Below are 24659 nucleotides of genomic sequence, written 5' to 3' on the forward strand. Positions count from 1 at the left end.
GGTGCTGCCGGAGATGTCCTTCCGTGTCTCCAAAAGCCCCTTTCCAGGAGTAAAATGAGAAGGCTGGTCAGAAGTGCAGGGAAGACCCTCCCAACCTTGAAACACGTGTGATTTTATGGACGTGGCCGTTAGAATTCCATTTTAGTGCCTGTTGAGGACACACGGGCATGTGTGCTGTGGGACAGAAGGGCACATGCTTTTCTTTCCTTATCCTAATCCATGGTCTGAGAAACAAGAGATGAGCCTATTCAAAGCTCCACACTGAAAAATCGATATCCAGTATTTTCTAATCAACCCTACCCATTAACAGGTCCTACACTAACCTGGATTAATGAAGCAAAACAAAACGAGACTGCCCCTGCCGCTGGGTTTAAAATGCAGGTCCATTAATTCTGAGCTGCACAACCTCACACCAGCTGGTGATTTTCATATGCTTCAGTTTTCTCATCTGTAAAATGGGGATAATGGGCATTTAGGAGAGCATTATGGGGGTTATACGCAGCTGATAAATTATTGGACACTACATCTGAAACTAATGATGGACCATAGGTTGGCTAATTGAATTTAAATAAAAAAATAATAGCAATTGCCTCTTAGGATTATGAGGGTTGCGTTAAAATGCCTACCCTAAGAAGGAATATATATGAGCTATTATTTCCATTACTTTGAATGAAAGAAACTGGTGTGACGTTCACTTCCTGGACAGGAGCGCCCTGAGGTGACCACAGGGCTGGTCAGCCACAGGCAAGGGATAAAATATTTCATCAGTGACTGCAGTCGTCACTTTGGGCTGCCACTAACTGAATACCATGGACCGGAGGCTGGAAGTCTAGGCTTGGGGTGCCCCCAGGATCGGTGATTGGGGCAGCCTCTCTCCTTGCTCATGTGGCCTTTCCTGTGTGCATGGGGGAAGGAGAGAGGGGTCTCTCTGTCTGCTTGTGAGGACACCAGTCCTACCAGGTTAGGGGCCCATCCTTGGGACCTAATTTAACCTTAGTGACCTCCCTGCTGGCTCTGTTTTCGAGTATAGTCGCATTGGGAATTGGGGCTTCCATGTATGAATCTTGGTGGGACACAATTCAGTCTCTAATACTGACATTTCCATAATACAACATTTAGTAAATGCCTCTGCCTTTGCTTTACCTAACATAGTTTTTTCACTGCATGTGGTCAGCTGGATGATTTCTTCACTTTAATTGAAACCAGACTTATATTGGAATAAGGAATGATCAATATGGGAGTTTCAACAGGTTTCCTCTTGAACAAATAATGTCTTAGCATAAGACAGGAATTTGCTATTTCATAATAATTTGTCCAGATGTTGACTAATATTTTTATTTTATCTTTTCTAGGATATGGTAGTTTTAATAAAATGTTTTTGTTACTATCTGATATCACTTAATGAAGATAAATTGGAAAACACAGATATATGGATAAACATGAATAAGAATGAAGTTCTTTCCTAGCATGGGCACCCGGACTAAGGTGGGGTCATTGTACTGCTGTGGGGACGATGATATTTTTAGGGCCCATGAAAATATTTTAATTTATTTTAAAATCAAAAAGAGAAAGAAAACTTCAGGGTCAAAAAAAAAAAAGGTTTTTTTGTTGTTGTTTTGTTTTGTTTCTTAAAGAAAGTTTTAATCAAAATCAAATGCAATTTTCAGGGGCCATAAAAATCTATTCAATTTTGCCTAAAACAGAAAAAATAATCGTTCACATGTTTAAAAAATAATTTTTTAATATTGATAGTATTATGATGGTGGGGTCCAAGGAAGGCAAAAGTTCTAGGGCTCACAAAAGTTATAATGTGACCCTGGGTTGACATAAACCTGGAAATAGCAGTCTTAAAAAAACCTAGGAAGAAATAAAAACCTACACAAATGTTTGAAAATGTCCCAGGGGTCTACCACAATTCACTTTCTCATATTCCTGTAGCCCCTAAGGACCAGCCGTGACATTGTTCTACAGGTCTTTCTGGTCCCAGAAGTCACCATGAAGGAGGTCCCTCTGCTCTGAGATTATTTTCCTATTATGCCTCAATTACATTTATAAAGTTCTTTCTTTCATGTCAGCCTAAATGGTTTTCAGAGTTATTAATTTTAATGTTTAATAAACCAGTTTCCATAGCAACAATCATATCACAGATGTTTTGTTAAAGCTTCTCTAAAGCATACACCTTTGTCAATATGTTATTTTGAACATTTCAAAGGATAAATACTTGGAAAAGGCAACACATCTTTCAGGTTTCAAGCCCACAATTTGCATTCATAATTACACACTCTATTTAAAGAATAAAGAAAAATATAATATTTAAGGGAAGGTTGATGAGCTAATTTCAAAAATATAATACAGAAAAAGGTCAAAATAACTTCCCACTCCTAAAAATGAAGTGAGGTCAAAAATTTAAAAAAGTTATAAGCATGGGATATATATGTTTCTCTAAATGTTAATTATTTTCTTGACCATGAGTGCTGCAAACAGTTACCAAAATTTTTAAATCTATGGGCATTTTCCTCCAGTGAGTGATAGTGTTTGTTATTTCATGTTTAAAGAACTGCCCCCTGGCATACATGGGTCACTGACTGGGGGATTACAGCCTTGATTTACTTTCTTTCCTTGTAGCTATCTCTTATCTGATCTTGAAGTGAAAGCATTGAAACTATCTCAAAACTTTATTTTCTTTTCCAAAATTAAGATGGTAATATTTAATAGCCATATATTTTCATGACTAATTAAATGCCTTCGGCTCTGATTTCCTTTCTTTTTTCTTTCTTTTTTTTTTTTTAAGAGTTTTTAAAATTGCTTTTTTATTAAGGGAAGGTAATAAAAATGAAGTTTTCTAAAAGTCACTCCAGGATCTAGAAAAACAACAGCAATACATTTTTAAAATATTTTTCATCTGCTTCTTTGGAAAAACCAGAAGGTGAAACTCAGGGGCCACAAAGTACATACTGATCTCAAAATAAAGTCTCTTGAGCCCAGGAACGGGTCACTGAACCACCCCTTGCTTTTGCTTCCTCACTTGTAGATTGGGCTGAGATTCCTGGTTTGTATCTACCCAGGTCCAAGTTTGGACAAATGACCCTAAGTTGTGCAATGGGAGGAGCCCCGGGCCTTCCCCTCTGAGATGTGACATGAGCAAGGACTTGCAATCAGAGGTGGGTTTTATGGTCTGCGTGGGAAGTGAGCTTTTAATGAATTCATGTGCTAGAGGACAGAGGAAAAGGTTGATGTTTCTAGTGAGGGTTTATGCTCAGTTATGTGAGTTAAATATAGTTCCCCACTCTTTCCTTCTGCCGGAGAGCCAGGACAAGCCATGTATTATGTCTCCCAAGGGCTGGAACCTTTGGCTCCTTCCAAATACCAGCCTGGTCTACACTAACACCGGATGAATACTTTTGCACAACAGAAAGTCAACATCCATCTGTGTAAGGATGCATGACAAATTTCATTTAGACCAACTGCATAAGAGTCATATTCAAATGCGAAGGAAAAGCAAGCACAAGGCTTTTATTTGTTCTTTAAGAAAAAATTATTTCTTCATGACTTTAAATCATGAACCATGCTGCAGGAAGAAAAATGCATTTTAGTCTGGCCATCTTTTAGTCTTTTTGTGACTAGTGGGCTATTAAGATTGCCCTGAAAGATCATAGACCTTTTCATTAATTTTAAATCTCAGGCCCTTAAATTTGGATATCACACACAAAAGGAATTTAAAATAAAAGTTGAAGAAAATCGGTCCCCTATCACCTCTGAGAACCTTCAGTCTATATAAAAACACAATACACAAAACCTTGCATTATTTACCTGGGAGAAGGTTACAGTCCATTAAGTCAGCCCTTTTAGGGTAACAGTGAGTTAAGGGATTGCTTTCCAGTCAAGATTTGCAATATTTGTAGTTGAGAAAAAAAAAAAAAAAAGGAGAAATTTTTTTTTTTTCTTTTTAAATTTCATGCTTTACAATTGGGCTGTTCTGGGTGACCAGCTGTTCCACAGATCATGACAGTGATTTGCTTCTCCAGCAGGGCTCACGTGGCTTCACTCACAGCCACAGGATCTGATTTCTCAAGCTGGGCTGTCCTTGGAACTAAAGATATGTGTTTGCGAGATGAGGAGCAGGGATGAGGCTGTGGTTTGGGATACTGAGCATAGTAAGGCCGATTGACCCACCCCAGGATTAGGAACCGGAGCTTATGATTTAGGTGATGCTCTTTCGTTTTGTTTCCTAACTCCAGATTTCTCTGTGAACTACACAAACCCCACCCCAAGTTGCTTTTGTTGTTGGTTGTTGTTCTTGTTTTGTATCCCTTAGCTTTAAAAAAAAATCAGTTTAAAATATACCCTCCACAAAGTGGCAGGGCTCTCCGTTGGAATATTTTTGGAAGAAAAATTAAGTCTCATTTTAGGTTTATTTTTGAACATTTATTTGAATGTTTAACAAAGAGATACAAATTAGCATATTTTATTTGGAAATCTGAGCTTAGAAAATAAGGGGAACATTCTGCTTTTCATCATTACAGTGATATTATCGTACACATTCTTGTTCTTCATCAGATATACCATAAACTTCCTGAGTGTATATCACAAATTACAAATGAGAGCAATTTTTTCCAGTTTAACTTAACTGTCACTGTAATTGTTACTAAACGATTGTCTCCCTCAAAATGTTTGTTTAGGCAACAAATTTCTGCATATTCGAAAACCTAATGAAAGGTTTTATTGAAGATTCTTACTCGGAATAGACTGTTCTGCCGTGTTGAGTAGTGGTTTCAATCCAAATAAATGGTTTCGTTATTATTTAGAGAGAAATAAAATGGCCTGTCACATGTATTACAAATTATCCGCCAGGTTTAAGGCGATGAGGGAGTTGTTAGCGTTATTTGGAGACTCCCAGGAAGGTCCAGAGCTGCTGAAAAGCAGACAATTCTCCATATTGACCCTTGGGAGGAAGTTGTCTTTCAGACCACGTTGGACTCAAATTTTGGGACTATGTCCTGTGTATCAGAACTTGCCATGCTGCCATTCTAGATGGATTGCTGTTTACTGTTTGGTGCCATTCCTCTTTCTCCCTACATCCAGACTTCCTGGAGGCTTTCCCGGGTAATTCAAGTTTATCTTCATTTTTTATGCCTAATAACCAGTCACTTGATCATTAAGTAGCCACTTTGCACCTGGAGTTTACCTCATCCTTTTGCTGTACCTTCTCTTATGTCATTAAGAATAATTTTATAAATGGATTCAGTAGCTTTTTCTCATGTTATAATTCAAACCCTCTCTGAGGTATTCTGTCTTCATTTTTTGAACATAGATTCTCCTGGTTTTCATTCTAGATCTCTGAGCACTCACTCATTTTCTCTTTTTTTCTGGCTCCTGTTGCATCTCCCATCAGTGTCTCTTTTAGAATGAATAGTTCAATCTCTCTCTCTCTCTAATATATGCAAAAGAAATGGAGTGCAGTTAGTTATAAATGTTTAAGTATAAGCCAGTTATTTAATTTCCTAACACTACCTGGTAGCTTGTTATTAAATCCAACTCATTCCCTATACCTTTTATTTGTTATATGAACTATTAAAGACATAAGAGAAATGAAGGCAATCTAAAAACCACAGAACCTGAATTTCTTACCGTGACATAGAGGTGGCCCCTGGGTTTGGGGCATCAGTTTCCTTGTCTCTAGAGCTTCAGTTCATGGACACCAATAGCACAAGCCCCCTGGGGAGAGCCTGCCCTTCTCTTCTGTACATTGTGTTGAAGAACACACATGCACCTCTGCCTTTGGTATGTTGGAGTGCATTAAATGTCAACCAGCAATAAGGCACAGGAGAGGATGTGCTCTGAGTTACACTGCTTTCAAATAAAATGGCACTGATTAAAATCTGCTTGGCAAACTTGCCAGAGCTAGAATTTGACCAGAACCCTAGGGTTAATAGCTTTGCTCTTTGAGAGAGCTCAAAGCTATTTCCATTCCAGGCCACTTACACATTTGCCTAGTACCTATCACTAAAGCCCTCAGGTACTTTGAGGACAAGAAGCAGATATTTACTACTAAAGTTAATGTATCTCCCCATTGCTTTCTAGCCTTTGGGCACATTTTCAGGTAACAAGAAAAAATAATTATATATATATATATATATATATATATATATAGCCATTTTAGTTTCTAAAATAGAAAGAAAAATATATAAACCAAAGCCTAAAATACTTAAAAAATAAAATTACAATGGTGGTTTCACTTAAAATCTCATGATAATTCTTCCATATTTATTATTTCTCTATTTTAATCTGCTGTTATTCTACTTAAAAGGAAAAAAAAAACCATTAAGATCAGGAGAAATCAGCTAGTGGGCAAGAGTAAATGTGTGCTAGGGTCGGCAACCCACTTAGGGACCACATGCACGTGATAAATTAGGTGAAGCCAACACATCTGAGCTCCTTACTTGTTAAGTAGAAGTTTTGATCAATAGCAATTATGGAGTGTATCAGTGACCATGAGTCAGTTAGGATGCTTTTTGTTACAAGTGAGAGAAAACTCAACTCAACCTTGCTTACGCAAAATACAATACTTTATTGACTTGTATGACGTTAGTTCAGGAATAGATTTTTAAGTGGGGCTAATTCAAGGGCACAGAGGTCATCACAGAATACTGTTGCTCTCATTTCACATTTATTCATTAAGCTTCATCTGCGTGAGCTCTATTTTTAGACCCCAGCACCTGTCTTTGGAAGGAGAAGGGCACTTCCTGGTATCCCTAACTAAAAATCCCAGAATGGAGTCTTAGAGGCTCCGATTAGCCTAATTTGTGTCAGTGTCCAGCTCAGAACCAGTCATGAAAGAGACATGGGAAGTGCTGATTCCCAAATTAGATCATGTCTCCAAGTCTATGGGAATGGTGTTCTCTGGAGCCCTGCACATTGCAGCCTCTTTCCATCTCCTGAGGCTGGGGATATGTTCAGTTTAACCTAAGCAGAGAAGTTGGTGGTTACCCCAAACCATATACAGGTTTTCTGTTGCCACCAGAAGGTTACTGATGGGGCCAGCAAAACATCAACATCCATTATTGACAATAATTAATGAGGGTGCTTCTTCAATGCTGAATCTTCAGTAGATTACATACCACCTATTATTCAACAAAAGTTTGTGCTGATCCTCTGTTCTACCTCTTCCCTTGGCTAGGCCCAACTGTCCTAGCTATGGTAGTGGGGCCAAGGATAGAGATCCCAACACATTGTTTCTCTAGACCCAGTCCCCTTGAAGGCATCGTGAGACTGAGAGTCCACCTTTTCCTAGTACTTGTTTGTCTCCAGGTAGTGATTTCAATATGTGGGACATGAGAGACTCTGTAAATATGCAGTCACATGATTGCCTACAATGACTCGATTAGATTCAGAGGGAGAACGGAAGCTTAGCACTATCCAAACGCATTGGCTCATGCCATTGTCCGCAGCACCAGTTTCTTCCCAATTTCTTTGCTGACCCTGACTGAAGGTGGAACTACCTAATCTCCTGTAGATCTGTCCCAAATGTCTATTCACTTTATTTGCATGTAGTTATTATAGCATTAAGATAGTGAAAGGCCCCAATTTACATCAGCTGAATAATCTGCTCTAGCAGATAAAGGTTTAACTGGATTCTTGATTCACCTCACTTTTTGTGGTTTAAGATATTCCATTTGTACTAATTACCTTTAATGATGTACACTCTTCCAAGGTGCCTGGTTGGCTCAGTCGGTTGAGCATCCAACTCTTGATTTCAGCTCAGGTCTTGATCTCAGGGTCACGAGTTCAAGCCCTGTTATGGGCTTCACACTGGACATGGAGCCTACATAAAAAAATAATAATGATAATGTGCACTCTCCAAATATAATAAATTTCCTGTCTGACTGACTAATAATGGCCACTGAACATTGTATGTTTGTTGACTGATTGAATGACAAGGTAAAAGATGGATAAATGTATGCAAAATATAACATAAAAAAATAAATAGTATCAACAGAAGACGTTGGGATTGCATTTATAAAGCAAGTGATGATGGAGCATTTTGTATGTGACATTAGCCTCCAAAACATCCCAGTGGACAAGATAGAAATGGCCCTTTCCTCTATGTTTTGGTTCAAGCATATGATATTGCTGATCTTTTATAGTTTTTGACATTTTCATTTATTTCAACTAATGGTAGGGGACGTTGATTATCTAAATAGCGGAGTGCAAAATGCAGTAACACAGGAAGAGTAAAGCACTTTGAGTGCATCGTGAAGAGTATTCTAAGGTTTCCCAGTGGCTCCTTAACTTCAAGTGATTTAATTAAATTGGGCTCAGTTCCACAAGAAACCAGGGACTAAGGCAAGAATCATAGCAGGGAGTGCTATGCATTTGTGAATATATTGTTAAACTCAAGAATTTGAAGTGGAACTTAGTGAAAGTGTAACACCCCTCTCGTGTCAGTTTTAAGAAAATAAAGAATTCATTTATTAAATATAAGCCAAGGGGGCCCTAAGAAATTTAGCATATAAGTAATTGAAAATAAACATATTACCTATTAGTATTTCCATATTCCACTTTTTGTTCAATCTAAATTTGGCAATGCAATGCTGATATGTATCACAATAAAGCAGAGTTGCTTTTTTCATTTTAAGTTTCTGCTTGGGCCCAAATCTTTATATTGTGAAGGGTATTTGGGAGCAGGTAGGGAATATGTTTGAACTGAATCAAAACAAGTTTTCAAATTATACCTTTTAGATTACCTCCCAGCTGTTTAATAAGACAACATTGCCAAGTGGAGCTTTATTTCCTTTTCTAGAAGGTGAGGATATTATTTTGGAATTCCTTCTGAAGGGTAAGTTGGAGAAATGCAAATAAGGAAGTTATCCTTCTAGACTAAAAAGGGAAGACAATATGTTATCAACTTTGGGTTTTCTCCTAAATAAACATGTATTTCCTGTTTCATTTGCTAATTATAAATAGTCCTGTAATAAGTCAATCCTCCCTTCATCTTTCCTTGCCATCCTTTTAAATGACGATAATTCCAGAACGATTGCCACTTCGTTGTTCAGTTAAAGCAAATTCATGAAGGCAACAATTATTCAGAGATAAGTTTTCTTCCTAACTCTCACATTTATTCATAGCCTTTGTTCCTAATTTGTATTTGCATCTGAAAATTGATAAAGTTACCACTTTGGAAATAATTAACTGTGACTTTTTGTTTTAGGAAACACAAATGAGGAGGCACTTCTCCACAGAGCCTTTTCCACATTCTTTTAACAACCAAATAATTCCCAATTTTCTGGTGTGTAAATTCAGTGTGATCAGTACAAATAAACAAACTGACAAGATTTGGGCAGTTGAAACCCATTGTTTTACAATGTCTTTGTTTAAAATCTTTTCTAATTCATCCTCAGAAATGGCCTTCCTAGTAATTAGTTACCTTTAATGTCTTAATTTTCATTTAAATGTTCAATGATCAGGATAATTAGAATTAATTTGGCATTGTCATTTTATGGAAATGGAGCTTCTGCCACTTATCATGAGCATCCTGCAGGCAGTGTTACCAGAGAACTATGGGGCTCCTCTGCTTCACACACTGGGTTACAGTCTTTGGCTAAAATGGTACCAGTAGGACCTGGCCTGATTCCAGTTTAAATTTATGCCATTTTTTGATAAAGGATTGCAGGCTGTTAAGGGGGAGGCTTGCCTGTTGTGGATGGCATTCTGTGTGTAACTTAGTTCTCCATAAACCACACAACAAACTCCATCTCCATTCATCTGGGAGGTTTATAGGCTAAGATTGATCCTATAGTTAGAATGAAAAGAAATCTCCCCTTGAATTAAAATGGGAAAAAAAAATGCCAACCTTCAACTCTTAAAAGACCTTACACAGAATACAGGAAAACCAAGTTCAAGAAGCTTTGTATCAGAAAACCTATGAAGAAGAGTGTGCCAGTGAGTTTTACAACTAGGAGAGACTGTTGGCATTACCTGTGTGGTAACGGAGTCTCTGGCCACAAAAAGTACTACTTTTTCTCGTCATCCCCATTCACTGGCTGCCCTACCTCTGCCTCAACAATAGCATTAGAGTTTCTTTTAGCCCTTCATCCTCTTCCTCACTCCTGGGAAACGTTTAGGTAAGGTGAGCGACTTAATTGACCACAAGTCTGGGGTGAGCAATAATGAACATATTTAAATATTCAAATACTTTATTATTTAAGGCTGGAAGGAGTGGCCAGGGGAATTCAAGGCAGAAACTTGTGGCCTATTTTTAACTAGTTTTGAGAGTTACAAAGAGTTGTTTTTGCTGTGTTCTTTTGATTCTAACAGTTACTAAGGTTGATCCACTTCTACGGGGAGTGGATATAAACCTCATGGGATGTGGATCAAAGGATTTATGGACATGTTTTAAAGCTTTCATAAAGTGTGGAAAAGCTGTGAGGCTCTGTATTCAGAGCAAAAGTAGATGGCTTTTGCTGGTAGTGATGGCTCAGTACATTCCGAGTGAAGTAAGAGAAGATGGGACCTGCATCGGAGAAGCCCGGTGAGAAAAACCTTTGGTAATGGTCAGTGCTGTGCTGGGGCCCGCCCACAATGGCTATTGATAGCTTGAAAATGACCACAATGGGGTATTTACACAACAGAAAGTGACAGACACTACAAATAAGGGCTTTCCCCCACCGGAGACCCTGTTGCTGGACTTTGACCAGACACCACTATCAGTGGGCCAACTTGAAAGCTACTTTTGGGAGAACGGTACTGTTTCAAAGCAGTTCTATGTTGTGAGCTATGGGGTAGAACATACCTTCTCTTCTGATAAATCTTCAGTAAAGCTTGCAAGATTTACTATTGCTTTTGGATGAGTGCCTTTTTAGGGGGCAACCCAAAGGAGTCCTGAATTTGAGTTAACACAGCCTGTTGTGGATTAGCACATATTGAACAGGAACTCGATGAAGAAGAAATTGTAAGAGAGGAAATCCTCATAATTAGAAATCACAGGGAGACTCTGGACATAAAACTGAAAGTTTGAGCAAAGTTTATTTAAGTCTTCAGAGGAGGGAGGTCCTACTTGACATCTTGGTTACACAACCATGTGTTAATTTATTGTTCACTACGTAATTTACATACATTATCATATGTTGAGTGGGTTACTAATAGATGAAAATATTGAAGTATTTTGTACAGAATGGGAAAAGGCACTTAATTTCTCTGATCTTCAGATTCTTCCTCTCTGGAAATTAGCTAAAAGTATCTTTCCATGGTGTTGATTAAAGATTAAGATAAAAAAAGAAAAAGAGATCAGCATTAGCCATGACTTTGTGAATGTTGCTCAGTGGTTGAAGGTTAATTCCAGGTTTACAAAAGCTGATGTTGATGTGAAGTAAGAAATGAATAGCCACATGCAGATGCTGTGGGGGATGAGAGAAGACCTTTACTCACAAAAGTCTAGGCTCAGTATATGGGGGGAAAAAGGCAAAAAGTCAAAAATCACAGTCTTCAGGTTTCAGAAGGAAGTATGGGACTGACTTTTTTTTTTTTTTTAAGAATTTATTTATTTATTTGAGAGAGAGAGAGAGAGAGCACATGAGAGGGGGAGGGCCAGAGGGAGAAGCAGACTCCCCCACTGAGCAGGGAGCCTGATGCGGGACTCGATCCTGGGACTCCAGGATCATGACTTGAGCCGAAGGCAGTCGCTTAACCAACTGAACCACCCAGGCGCCCTGGGACTGACTTTCATTAAAGCCCTACTCTGCCTCAGCTCTGTTCTTGTCTGCAAGGCTTGTTCACTCTAATTCAACACAAGCCCAGAAAGACATCAAGGTGACCTATGAGATGGGGTAAGAAATTATTTTTGCATTTGTACAATAATAATAAGATTTTCACCTGGGTGAGGATGTGAGTAGAAAGGGGAAATTTTGATAATATGTCACAGAGTAGTCCATTTTGGAACCTTTCAGAATATTAAGAAAAGTCTTTTGGAACTACATGGATTACGTTTTATGTCATGTGTGGGCTGGAATAAAAGTGTGAATGAGTTTAGACTTGACATTTTAAGCGAAGAATGTGTTAATTCCTAGTCTTTCTGAGTGTAGGTCTTCCTTGAGTGAGGGTCAGGCTTTGCTGGAATTTGTTGATTTTGTTTACTGGTATTTATTTTTAATAATAAGTGTATAAGTATTCCAGTGTTTGATGTATTGTTTTTGTGGAACAGGACAACCTGTGTGTTTTTCCTCTACATTCTTTAAGTTGGAAGTAAAGAAGCTTTATGATTATTTTAGTGGGAAACCAGAACTCATTTATCATTGGCAAAAGTTTGTCAAATTATTTTTTTTACTCATAAAATAGTCCATACAATTTTTGAAAACACAAACATATGTGAAGAAGAAAAAAAAAATCACACATCTGCCACTGTCACACAATGGCAGCTGATACGTTGCTTCTATTTCTTGTGCATCCTCAACGTAGACAGACAGATGAGTGAATGAATGGATAGCAAAAGGATAGAGTGATAGATAGACAGTCCCTGATATATAATGGTGCCACTTGGAATTTTTCAACTTTACTATGGTGCAAAAGAGATATGCATTCCGTAGAAACTCTGCTTCAGAGTTTGAATTTGGATCTTCTCCTGGGCTAGTGATATGTGGTCCGATCCTCTCTGGTGATGCGGGCCAGTGGCAGCACAGCTCCCAGTCGGTGGCCATGCAATCAGGAGTGACAGAAGGTCAAGAACACTTCTGTCCCCATACAGCCATTCTGTCTGTCACTTTCAGTGCAGTATTCAATACATTATATGAGATAGTCAACACTCTATTATCAGATAGGCTTTGTGCGAGATGACTTTGCCCAACTGTAGGGTAATGTAAGTGTTCTGAGCACATAGGCTAAGCTATGATGTTCGGTAGATAGATGTATTAAATGCATTTTCAATTTACAATATTTTCAACTTACAGTGGGTTTATTAGGATGTAACCCCATCATAAGTCGAGGAAGATCTGTATATAGAACATACATGGGGGCGCCTGGGTGGCTCAGTCATTAAGCGTCTGCCTTCGGCTCAGGTCATGATCCTGGGGTCCTGGGATCGAGCCCCACATTGGGTTCCCTGCTCCGCGGGGAGCCTGCTTCTCCCTCTCCCACTCCCCCTGCTTGTGTTCCCTCTCTCGCTGTGTCTCTCTCTGTCAAATAAATAAGTAAAATCTTAAAAAAAAAAAAAAAGAACATACATGTATATATAGAGATGATAGGACTGCTGATAATTCTGTATATATGATTTTGCATCCTATTCAACTCAAAATTAGAGACCATTCCTTCATTATTTACATTTAGCTTTGATTTCAAATATTTATCTGACATAATTATGTTGCAATAAAAATTTAGGAGCTTTTAGGGTTATTTTATAAGATAGATTACCAATTGTAGAATTTCTCAGTGAAAAACATTTAAAAATTTCAAAGGACTTTAATACAGTACTGTTCTACTCTCAACTATGCATTCATCAGTTTATTATTTTATTATTCTAAGCCAACATATCACCACAAGTTTTTTTCAAAGATTTATTTATTTATTTAAAGAGAGAGAGAGTGTGTGTGAGTGGGGAGAGGAGCAGAGGGAGAGGGAGAGAACCTTGAGCAGACTCCCCACTGAGCATCGAGCCCAACGTGGGGCTCTGTCTCAGGACCCTGAGATCCTGACCTGAGCTGAAATCAAGAGTCAGATCCTAAACTGACTGAGTCACCCAGGCATCCCTTTGCAATAAGGTTTGAAAGAATCACAGTGGGACGCCTGGGTGGCTCAGTTTGGTTAAGCGTCTGCCTTCAGCTCAGGTCGTGATTGCAGAGTCCTGGGATCGAGCCCTGTGTTGGACTCCACACTCAGCGGGGAGTCTGCTTCTTGCTCTCTCCCTTTCCCTCTACCTTTCATCCTGCTCATGTGCACTCTCTCTCTCTCTCTCAAATAAATTAATTAAATATTTTAAAAAAAACAGAAGAATCATAATGTCTGCCTTGAATATTGACTGAAAGAATATATCAATTAATATAATTCAATATATCAATAATGCAAAATAATTGAGTGCAGTTATTGTCTTTATTAATATTACCATTATTATCATGGATCTGGAAACACAACACTGAAGTGTTGGAAAATGCCTTTGTATCAAATTATATTCATGGTAGTAATGTATGAAGATGCCTTCTCAAGCACTGCCAAGAGACTGCTTTTTATTTTATTTTATTTTATTTTTAAAATATTTTATTTATGTATTTGAGAGAGAGAGAATGAGAGAGAGAGAGGAGCATGAGAGGGCAGAGGAGGGTCAGAGGGAGAAACAGACTCCCTGATGAGCAGGGAACCCAGTGAGGGACTCCATCCTGGGACTCCAGGATCATGACCTGAACCAAAGGCAGTCGCTTAACTAACTGAGACTCCCAGGCACTCTGCTTTTTATTTTTTAAATTTTTTTTGTTCTTTTCATCATGATCAATTTACTCTTTACTCCCCGTCCCCTATTTCCTTCATCCTCCCACCCACCTCCCCTGAGACTTCTTTTAAGATCACAACTGGAAAGCACTAGATATGTTTCCTATTCAAAAATTTTGCTGTTAGTTTTACTTTGTGGTAGAGTTACTGATGAGATTTTAATTTTTAAGTATTCCTGAAATTTATGACTATCAAAAATCAGTAAAAATGAGCGAGCATTCCTTCTTACTTAAGACAGTTAGCATGTACCTCACTGTCGGTAGCAAAAATTTAGAACCAAACTTATTTTATTTTATTTTAATTAATTAGTTAATGAATTAATTTATTTTTTGAGAGAGAGAGAGAGCTCATGTGCATGAGCATGGGAAGGGGCCTGAGGGAGAAGGAGAGAGAATCTTAAGCAGGCTCCATGCCTGGAGCAGACCCCCATGCAGGGCTCGATCTGGCAACCTTGAGATCGTGACCTAAGCCAAAATCAAGAGTTGGACATTTAACTGACTGAGCCACCCAGGTGCCCCAGAACCAAACTACTTTAAGTTCTAAGAACTAATTTTCACATACCTGGTAGTCGTAGGCAAGGCTAATGTCAGAGTTGGTTGATTCACCAGTTAAATAATATCTACAGGAGCCTATCCTTTTAGTCTTCCGTATCAGTGTTGACTGCATCTTCAGGCTGGTAGGAAGGTGAGTGTGGCAATGTAAAGCATCACATCTAGTAACAGTACCCAAAGGACAGAACCCACGTGACAGATGAGACATGGCGGCAAATTGCCATCACCTCTAGCATCTGGCTTGATCCTGCTACAAGTAAATTCCCACAGTGCCTCCTGGAAACTTCATTTCCCTTCACATGCTGTCCTCTTGTTTCTTTCTGAAACATGTATCACTTATATATACATACAGATAACTTCATTAAAAATTCACTAGAATAGGGGTGCGTGGGTGGCTCAGTTGGTTAAGTGTCTGCCTTCAGTTCAGGTCATGATCTCAGGGTCCTGTATCGAGCCCCGCATCGGGCTCTCTGCTCATCAGGGAGTCAGCTTCTCCTCTTTCTTTAGAAAAGAAAGCACTACCCCCTGCTTGTGCTCTCTCTCTCTCTCTCCTCTCAAATAAATAAATAAAATCTTCTAAAAATGCACTGAAATATGTTATTAGTGTGCTTTCTCATCATTTTATCCACTGACAATGTTTGCTGCTTCTTTTGCTCGCGTATTCTTATGGATCTGACCACCCTCTCCAACTGTCTGTTCCTTTCTGCTCTCTTAAACTCCCCATTCTCCTTGTATTTCTGTTTCTCCCAACCTTCAAAAAAATTTTTTTGCGTTATTTATTCTGTAAATATCTTGTAAATGTTAGATTCTCCTAAAATTTCATCCTAGTCCTCCATTCTTCTCTCTCCTTCAGAGATGTCATTAGCTCTGATGTTCTAAACTACTATTTGCCTAAGGAAGACTGCCATATGCCTCTGTCCAGTAGCCCTGTCCTCCTTTCAAACAGGGTCCTCTGTACAACTACTTCCTGCGATGTCTCTGTCGACTTGCCATCCTGCTGGTATTTTAAAATTTATTTATTTATTTATTTGAGAGAGAGTACATGAGAGGGGGTGAGTCAGAGAGAGAAGCAGACCCCCTGCTGAGCAGGGAGCCTGACACAGGGCTTGATCCCAGGACTCCAGGACCTTGACCCGAGCCGAAGGCAGACCCCCAACCAGCTGAGCCACCCAGGTGCCCCCCCCAACTGGTATTTTAAATTCAACCTCCCAAAATTGAACTACTACTTTTCCTTTCATTCTGCTTATGCCTCTCCTACATTCTGTCTCAGGATACTGACACTTCCATTAACTCATGCTCTTCCTTAGGTTTGGAGTGATCTCTGCTCTTGACAAAATACACAAAGCCCTACCTAGCTGTACCATGCTCATTACTTAAAATGTGGCTCAGAAGTAATTTCCTCCCTATTCTGATGTAACTGGAACCAGGTGGGGTGGTTAGCATGAATGTTTTCAAAAGAATTCTCACAGGCACCTGGGTGGCTCAGTCGGTTGGGCAGCCGACTTGATTTTGCCTCAGGTCCATATCTCAGGGTCCGTCAGGAGATTAAGACCTGAGTCTGGCTCCGTGCTCAGTGGGGAGTCTGCTTGATATTCTCTCTCTCCCTCTCTCTCTGCCCCTCCCCACGCTCACTTCTCTCTAAAATAAATAAATTAAACTTAAAAACAACAACAAAAATTCAAGACTCTCCAGATTATTTCATAAGCTCTTCTTTTATTCTACCAACATATATCTTCCAACAGCCAACTTTCCTGTTGGGAATCACTGATTTGGGCATTTTTTTTCTTTACCCAATAAATTGGATGAATAAATGAAGAAATAAAGGAATGAGCAAATGAATTGTATGAATTCTATTATATTTTCTATGGACAGTGATCTGTTATTAATAGTGGTCTTACAACGGTGTTAGTGCATAAAAAAAAGTATCAACAGCAAGCACAAGGTCATTGTGTTTTCATACTCAATAAATGTGTAAGAATTTGTTTTAAAAAAGTATTTTTTTTCTTTAATATGAAAATATGAAATCCCCAGTTTGTTTTTAAAGGGAATAAATGACTGGGAACAATAAACCTTTGTTCTACTCTTGACAGTGGTAGGAAAGGAGTTTTAAAAGTAGTAAGTGGTTTTCAGGCTGGTATTAGAGAAGTACCTACTGGACAAAATATCTTTCAGGTATCTACAAATACCATGTACTGTGTGATATGCATATTAGGTCTAAGATGAATTACCTCAGGTTCTGATTCAGAAACCACCATTGCATAAAGTGTGTAAAAGCAGATGTTTTCCACAAATAAAATATTTGAATGATTCTTCTAATGGGGAAATGGTTGCTTTATAGTAACGATTGAAACAAGTTATTTTACTTCCATAAAATATTTTCACATCTCTAAAATTTCCACAGTATAAAATAAAAGTTGAGCTAAATAAGCACTAAGGTTATTTTCAAATTGTAAATGTCTATAAATTTCAGAATATTTATCAAGTACTTATTCACAATGGTCAAAGCACGTGTCTTTTAGTATAATGTGCTGTTTATGACTTCTGGCATTCTGAACAAAATTCCTGAGATTTTATACTGTTGCTAACAAAGATGTTAATGAAACCTACCACATACAATATCACCCAATACTTTCACATTAGCTCAGGTTTCTTAATATCAGTTATGCAGCCTTTACCGGATATAAATTTGTCACTTTATAACAAAGAGGAGTTCTATTTTAAAATTATGATTGAAGTATACATATCAGCCTTTAAAAATTGTATTGAATATTCTATGCATACTATGTTTAGCACATAAGGATACTCAGTAAATGTTAATATCAGATGAATAATGAGTGGATGAAATATGAAAATATATATAAATACACACATACACACACACCTGTATTTTTTTCCTTCTTATGTAGCCAAGCTTAATTGGCCTGTGAATTTGTGAATTTTTATTTTTGAGTACCAGCTTTTGTTCTTTTTTGTACCAAGTTTCTTACATGACCAATATAAATTTTGTATATATTCACAGAAAATTTTGAGAGAATGCTTCATCTCAAAACTCATCTAGACTGCAGAAAATACAAATTTTTATTGCTGTCTTTCTAATGAAAGAGTCAAGAATAAATTGGACAGATTCTTTCTCTGATGATGAAGTACAGACAAACTGATTTCCGTGAGGGGCAGAAGAGGTTAACAGGCAGCAAGGATGACTGGCCCATCCTGTTTCAGGTATCAGTGAAATGGTCGACAGAGATGTGGAGCCTAAGATTCGGTAAAAATAGAAACATTTAAATCCACACTTCAGTCATTTCCTTTCCCTGATTTATGTTTTCTTGGTTGTTTGTAGGCACAGCCAACAGGCAAAGTGGAAGAGATAGCACGTGTGTGGCTGAGGTTGATTGTATATAATCAGAGTGATTATGTGGAAATCAATCAGAATTTTCTTCTTAGAATATGCTTGTTCTGACATAATGAGTGACATTCAAGCTAATTTTTATTCATTGCCTTCTCCTTTCACAGAAATCTTTATTTTCCTTGATATCATTCTGTGTCCTTCTTGTTTTCCGGCATTTCCTGAGAAAAGGAAACAGTTCCATGCATTTCAGTTTTAGTCTTAAGGTTATTTACAAATATATTCAGAAACAATGCAACTTCCTATATTAGTTTTTTTCAATAGTGAGTATTAGAAAAACATCAATTGGGTACCACCAGTTCTTTTAGGCAGGTATGTGGCTGGTAAAATGTGGGGACATAAGAGAAACAATGCTAGCTAGCATCCACATGTGAAAGATGGTGACTCAGCTCTAGTTATCTTAAGCTTATTTTGCAGTTTGGGAGACATTTTATTTAGTTTCAAATGTTGTGACTTGCAATGAGAAGAATTCAGAGATGACATCAATGATCCAGACCTTATCATTCATAGCCTCCTCCTAAGTGTGGGTGGGACTTGTACTTTGTTTCTAGCAAGTAGAATATGGCAAAACTGATGGACTATATTGATGTTATATTCTAAGGTAAAGCAATTCTGCAGAAGTAATTAAACTCCCTAATCAGTTGACTTCAATTTGAACAAGAGGGAGATTTTCCTGGGTGAATCTAATCTAATCAGGTGTACCTTTAAAAGAAGTCAGGGGCCATTAAATTGTAACAGGTAGGAAGCAACAGGGACTCTCTCTTCTGCCAACCCTGAAGAGTCAGGCCACTATGAATTCTAAAGCTGAAAGGAATGAATTGTGCCAAGAATGAGGTGGATCCATCATTATCCCAGCATTGCTCAATGACTTGATTTTGGCATGTGAAGAGAGATCTGAGTTGAGGATCGAGCCAATGTGTACCTGGACTTGTGACTCATGTATCTTGTTTAAAGCTTCTGAGATTGTGACAATTGGTTAAAGAAATAGACAGAAGTATGTAGAAAAATACATACTTTTAAACATTTCTTATTTCTAGGCAAGGATTACTTCATTCATTCATTCATTCATTCATTCATTCACACATTCATATAGAAATTGACTTTACCAACTGGGTATTAGACAAATAAAGCATAATCCCTCCTCAAGGAGCTCTGTGTGTGCATGCATACAGGAGAGAGAGGGAGAGCATGCACAGGAGAGATAGGAGAGGAACAGAAAGGGGAGGAGAGGATAGAAAGAAAATTCCAGTACAAAGAAATACTCATCAGTGCAAGATTATAGTGAATGAGATAGATGATGGCACTGGCTCTGTGTATTTCTTTATTGAAAGGTATAATTGCCAGCACCATGCAAGGTCTGTTCCTAGGAATTGCCAGCACCATGCAAGGTCTGTTCCTAGGAATGAGTATGTGGGGAGGATTGGGAAGAATGAAGATGCATAAAGGAGAAATCAATATTGTTATTGTTTGCTTTGGCCAAATGTCGCTGCCATAATGTCTTCTGTACCACATGCTCTCTTGGAACTTTGACGTTCTCCCATCAAGACGTAGAGCTTAATTGCCATCATCTTCAGTATGGACAAGTTTATGGCTCTCTTGCAAGCAGTTGACTCTGAGTTTAAGTTGTGAAAAGTGATAAAGTGTCTGCTGTGGTCATTAGAATACTTGCTCTTGGAGGCCTTTACTCACCTTGTAAACACTCTATCTTGAGGTTACCATGTTGTGAAGAAGCACAAACTAGCCCAGGTGGACAGGCCCTGAGATTAGATCATGATATAGAGGTTCCCCATCAGCCCTCTCCTGCTCCCTTCTGACTTTCCTACCTGATTCCAGCCACCATTGAAATGCATCACATAAAAGACTTTGAGTCAGAACCACCAAGCCAACATTCTTCCTAGTTCTGGACCCACAAAACCCCCTGAGATATAATAAAAGTATTGTTTTGTTTTGTTTTTTAATTTGACAGAGAGAGAGAGACAGCAAGAGCAGGAACACAAGCAGGGGGAGTGGGAGAGGGAGAAGCAGGCTTCCTGCCGAGCAGGGAGCCCGATGTGGGACTCAATCTTAGGACCCTGGAATCATGACCTGAGCCAAAGGCAGACGCTTAATGACTGAGCCACCCAGGCACCCAGTATTGTTTGTTTTAAATCACTAAATTTCAGAGGTATTTAGTTACATAGCAATAGATAACCCAAAAAGGGCTGTTCCTGCTCACACTAAAAATTATGAAGAGTAATGAATTATATAGGCATGTAACTTGCTCTGCCTACAGTGAGGTCTGACTGTGTCACAGTTGCTGTGATTATTTAAAAGAGCCATTACTGATTGCAGTCTATTGCTTTCTTTGATACCTAGCTGAACTAATATGTTAGCTTTGATACAGTGCTAGGCACATGAAAGATAGCTGATAAAAAGGAGTTCCTTTCTGTCCTTAACTTTTCTTAAAGCACAAACCATTTTATTCTCTTCATGATTAACTTTGTACATAAACAAAGAAAAGCAAAATATCACAGCATATATTTGAAAGTATAAAAATCCTTAGATGCAAAGGTCAAGTGACTATTAAGGATGTTATTTCCTCCACATGACACTAATTATATTTTATTATCTCAGAAATTTAAGCTTTTAACAAAGAGGGACTTTTCATTGGAATATGTGAATTTATAGGAAGAGGAATTATCATTTGCTGTTTTTGAAGGCTATAATCTCTTTGGATATAATTTTTATATTCATTGGTTCATAATAAAATAAAAGAAAATATAGTGTTATGTATTTATTGTTTATATAATTTTAACTTCCACAATCAAAGATACTGGGTATATTACAAATGTCAGTATATTAACAAACTTTATATTTAGAAGGAAGTTAGATTTTATATACTCTTAATTCATTGTATTATATGTCAATGAGGAAATTGAAGTTCAAGATAATAACTGGATAGAAGTCTCAAATAACCTAAAATTTCCTTGGCACATTTCTCTTTCCACATTATGGTTATCTGTCTATTTTGATTTTCTTTCCTTTTTTTTTTTAACTATTTATTTATTTATTTATTTATTTATTTATTGAGAGAGTGCACATGCATGAGTGGGAGGGAGGGACAGAGGGAGAGGGAGAGAGAAAATCTCAAGCAGACTTCCCACTGAGTGTGCAGAGCCCAACTTGGGGTTCAGTCTCACTACCCTGAGATCATGACCTGAGCTGAGTCAAGAATTGGACACTCAACCAACTGAGCCACCCAGGCATCCCTCTAGTTTGATTTTCTGTTTAGATATCTTGACACTACCTCTGGCTCTTTTCACTAATGTGTTTTTGAACTCTTTCTACTAGCCTGCTCTTGATTTCTCTGTTGCACAATTTGTAACCTGAATGTATGAATCCTAAATGCATACCTTTTTAAGACCCAGGTAAGTTATTTTGTATTTGTCTTACAGTTTTTTCAGAGGCAAGAAATAGAAGTTAAGAGAAAAAGCTGATCTTGAATCAATTAGAATTCCACTGGACATAGAAAATCTTTACAGTCAAAACCCACTGGGTAATGGACAAGCCAGCTTAGGCTGTTGACAGCATCTAATATGTTGTCACAAGAAGTATAAAGGAAAAATAATATAGAGAGGGAGCATGGAATGTCTAACTTACAGTAAATATTTGAAGAAGTAATATAAGGAATATAAGGAAATTCAAGTTTGAAAAGCGTATTATACAATTCTAATAAATGTTATGCATATGAATATTTCACCACTATTCAAATATATTTGATTATATGTATGTATACATATAGATAGATATAGATATACATTTAATTCCCTTTATGTCCGCATCTCCCATTTGGCAACCACCAGTTTTTTCTCTGTATTTAAGATTCCAATTTTTGGTTTCTTTTGTTTTTTTAGATTCCACATATAAGTGAAATCATATGGTATTCCCCTTCTCTGATTTATTTTACTTAGCATAATACCCTCTAGGTCCATCCATGTTGTTGAAAATGGTGAAGATCTCATTCTTTTTTAGGGCTTAGTAATATTCCATTGTGTATATATTCCACATCTTCTTTATCTGTTCATCTATTATTGTACACTTCAGTTGCTTCCATATCTTGGCTATTGTACATAATGCTGCAGTAAACATAGAGGTGCATATATATCCTTTCAAATTGATGTTTTTGTTTTCCTCAGGTAAATATCCAGTAGTAGAATTACCAGATCATATGGTATCTCTGTTTTTATATTTTTGAGGAACTGCCATATTTTTTATAGAAGCAGGCCTATTTACATCCCCACCAACAGTGCATGAGTTCCCTTCTTTCCATATCCTTGCCTACACTTATTTCTTATCTTTTTGATATTAGGCGTTCTGACTGGTGTGAGGTGATATCTCATTGTGGAATTGATTTGCATTTCCCTAATAGTAGTGATGTTGAGCATCTTTTCATGTGTCTGTTGGGCATCTGTATGTCTTCTTTGGAAAAATATCTATTTGGGTTCTTTGCCCATTTTTTAATCACATTGGTTTTTTGGTGTTGGATTATGCAAGTTCTTTATACATTTTGGATATTAACCCCTTATTGGATATATCATTTGCAAATATCTTCTCCCATTCCCTGGGAGTTGCTTTTTTGTTTTGTCGATGGTTTCCTTTGCTGTGTAAAAGCTTTATTTTGGTGTATTATTTTCATAAAAATGGACCAATAGTTTATTTTTGCTTTTGTGTCCCTTGCCTGAGGAGACATATCCATAAATATGTTGCTAAGGGCAATGTCTAAAAGATTACTGCCTGTGTTTTCTTTTAGGAGTTTTATGGTTTCAGATCTCACATTTAGGTCTTTAATTAATATGATAATCCTACATTTAAATTCATCAAGTTGCCCATTTTTGCCTATCATTCTGACTGTGTAATATGGTCAAACACTGTGAGGAATACTGGAGATGGAGATGCAAAGAATACACAACTTTTAGCCTGAAAGAGGAATTCACAGTTTAGCGTTGAAATACAGAAGCATCTCATCCTCAGATTACTGTCTTCTCAAACATACCCCACTTCCCACCAATATCCCCTCCCATCCTTGTCCTATATCTGGTGCATTATTTCAGATTCTTTCTTCACATACTTACCAAAACTATTTTAGATAGTGAGAATTGTTTGAAATGTAATCTAAGAAAAAGAGTACTGGACACATAAACTCTACCCCCAACTCTGTTTGGTATTAGTTTTGAACATCATTGAAATTCTTTGAGATGTTGAGTATTATAAAAATTATAAGACACTAATTGTGAAAATTATTTTGTAAACTGTTAAGTGTTACTGCAATATTTGTTATTTTTTATGAAGCTGTTCTTTCCTCTGAATTTACTTTGAATGTTACAAAGGGAATTTTAAGCTAATTTTTATTGAACTAATATAACAAACAAAATTATGCCTCAAAAATAAAAAAAACTCAAAATAATTTAGTTTTTCTATCTTTCACAAGAGTCATGTGATAGACATTTAATGATTCTTATGCAGAGTTTTAGAATATTAATCTTATGGTACATTTTAGAGATTAAATTTTGCTTTCCCCTTCAATATGGTGAGAGGGTGAATTCTCTAAGTAAAAATGAATAGTGAAATGTTTTTGTCAAGCTTTAAAGAAAATAGACACTATTCTAGAATTGGCAATGGCACAGTGATCATTGGATAAAGGTTTTGATAAACACCCAATAATTTTTTTTTAAATCAGTAATTAATGTAAGTATGTGTAACTTATTCTTTCCTCCAAAAGAAAAACTTCCTTACACTTCTTGGTCTATTTCTAAAAATAATTTTTGCAAACCAAACCATACTAAAATGCAAAACACTTCACAACCCATTTGTGTACCCTTAAGGTTCTTACCATGTGGATTCCTCTTCTAGTATGATGAGGTCTTTTGGTCTTATTACTTTCCATTTCTGCCCCACTGAGGTTAGCCAAAGTTCACTCGCCTTGTCAGTTAAGTTTCTAAACCAGATGAATTATATTTTCTATAATTGAGCTAACCACAGTTAATTGCCTAATAGACTATGCCTACACTAACTGAAAAAAGAATTAATTGCTTGGAAAAGAATGCATTACATATTTTAGTCACATCTACGCAGTCATGCTGGAACACGGTGACAAATAAAGGCATTTCGATGGTGACCAGAGCCACTGGTGACAGCAGAGGCAATTCTCACATTAGGTGTGTGCTAAAATCTCTTACCTTTCTGTGGGAGTTTTCTGGATA

Source organism: Mirounga angustirostris, unplaced genomic scaffold (assembly GCF_029215605.1).
Source record: "Mirounga angustirostris isolate CCGP_5_RB_7025 unplaced genomic scaffold, mMirAng1.0.hap1 SCAF_3, whole genome shotgun sequence".
Lineage (NCBI taxonomy): Eukaryota > Metazoa > Chordata > Mammalia > Carnivora > Phocidae > Mirounga > Mirounga angustirostris.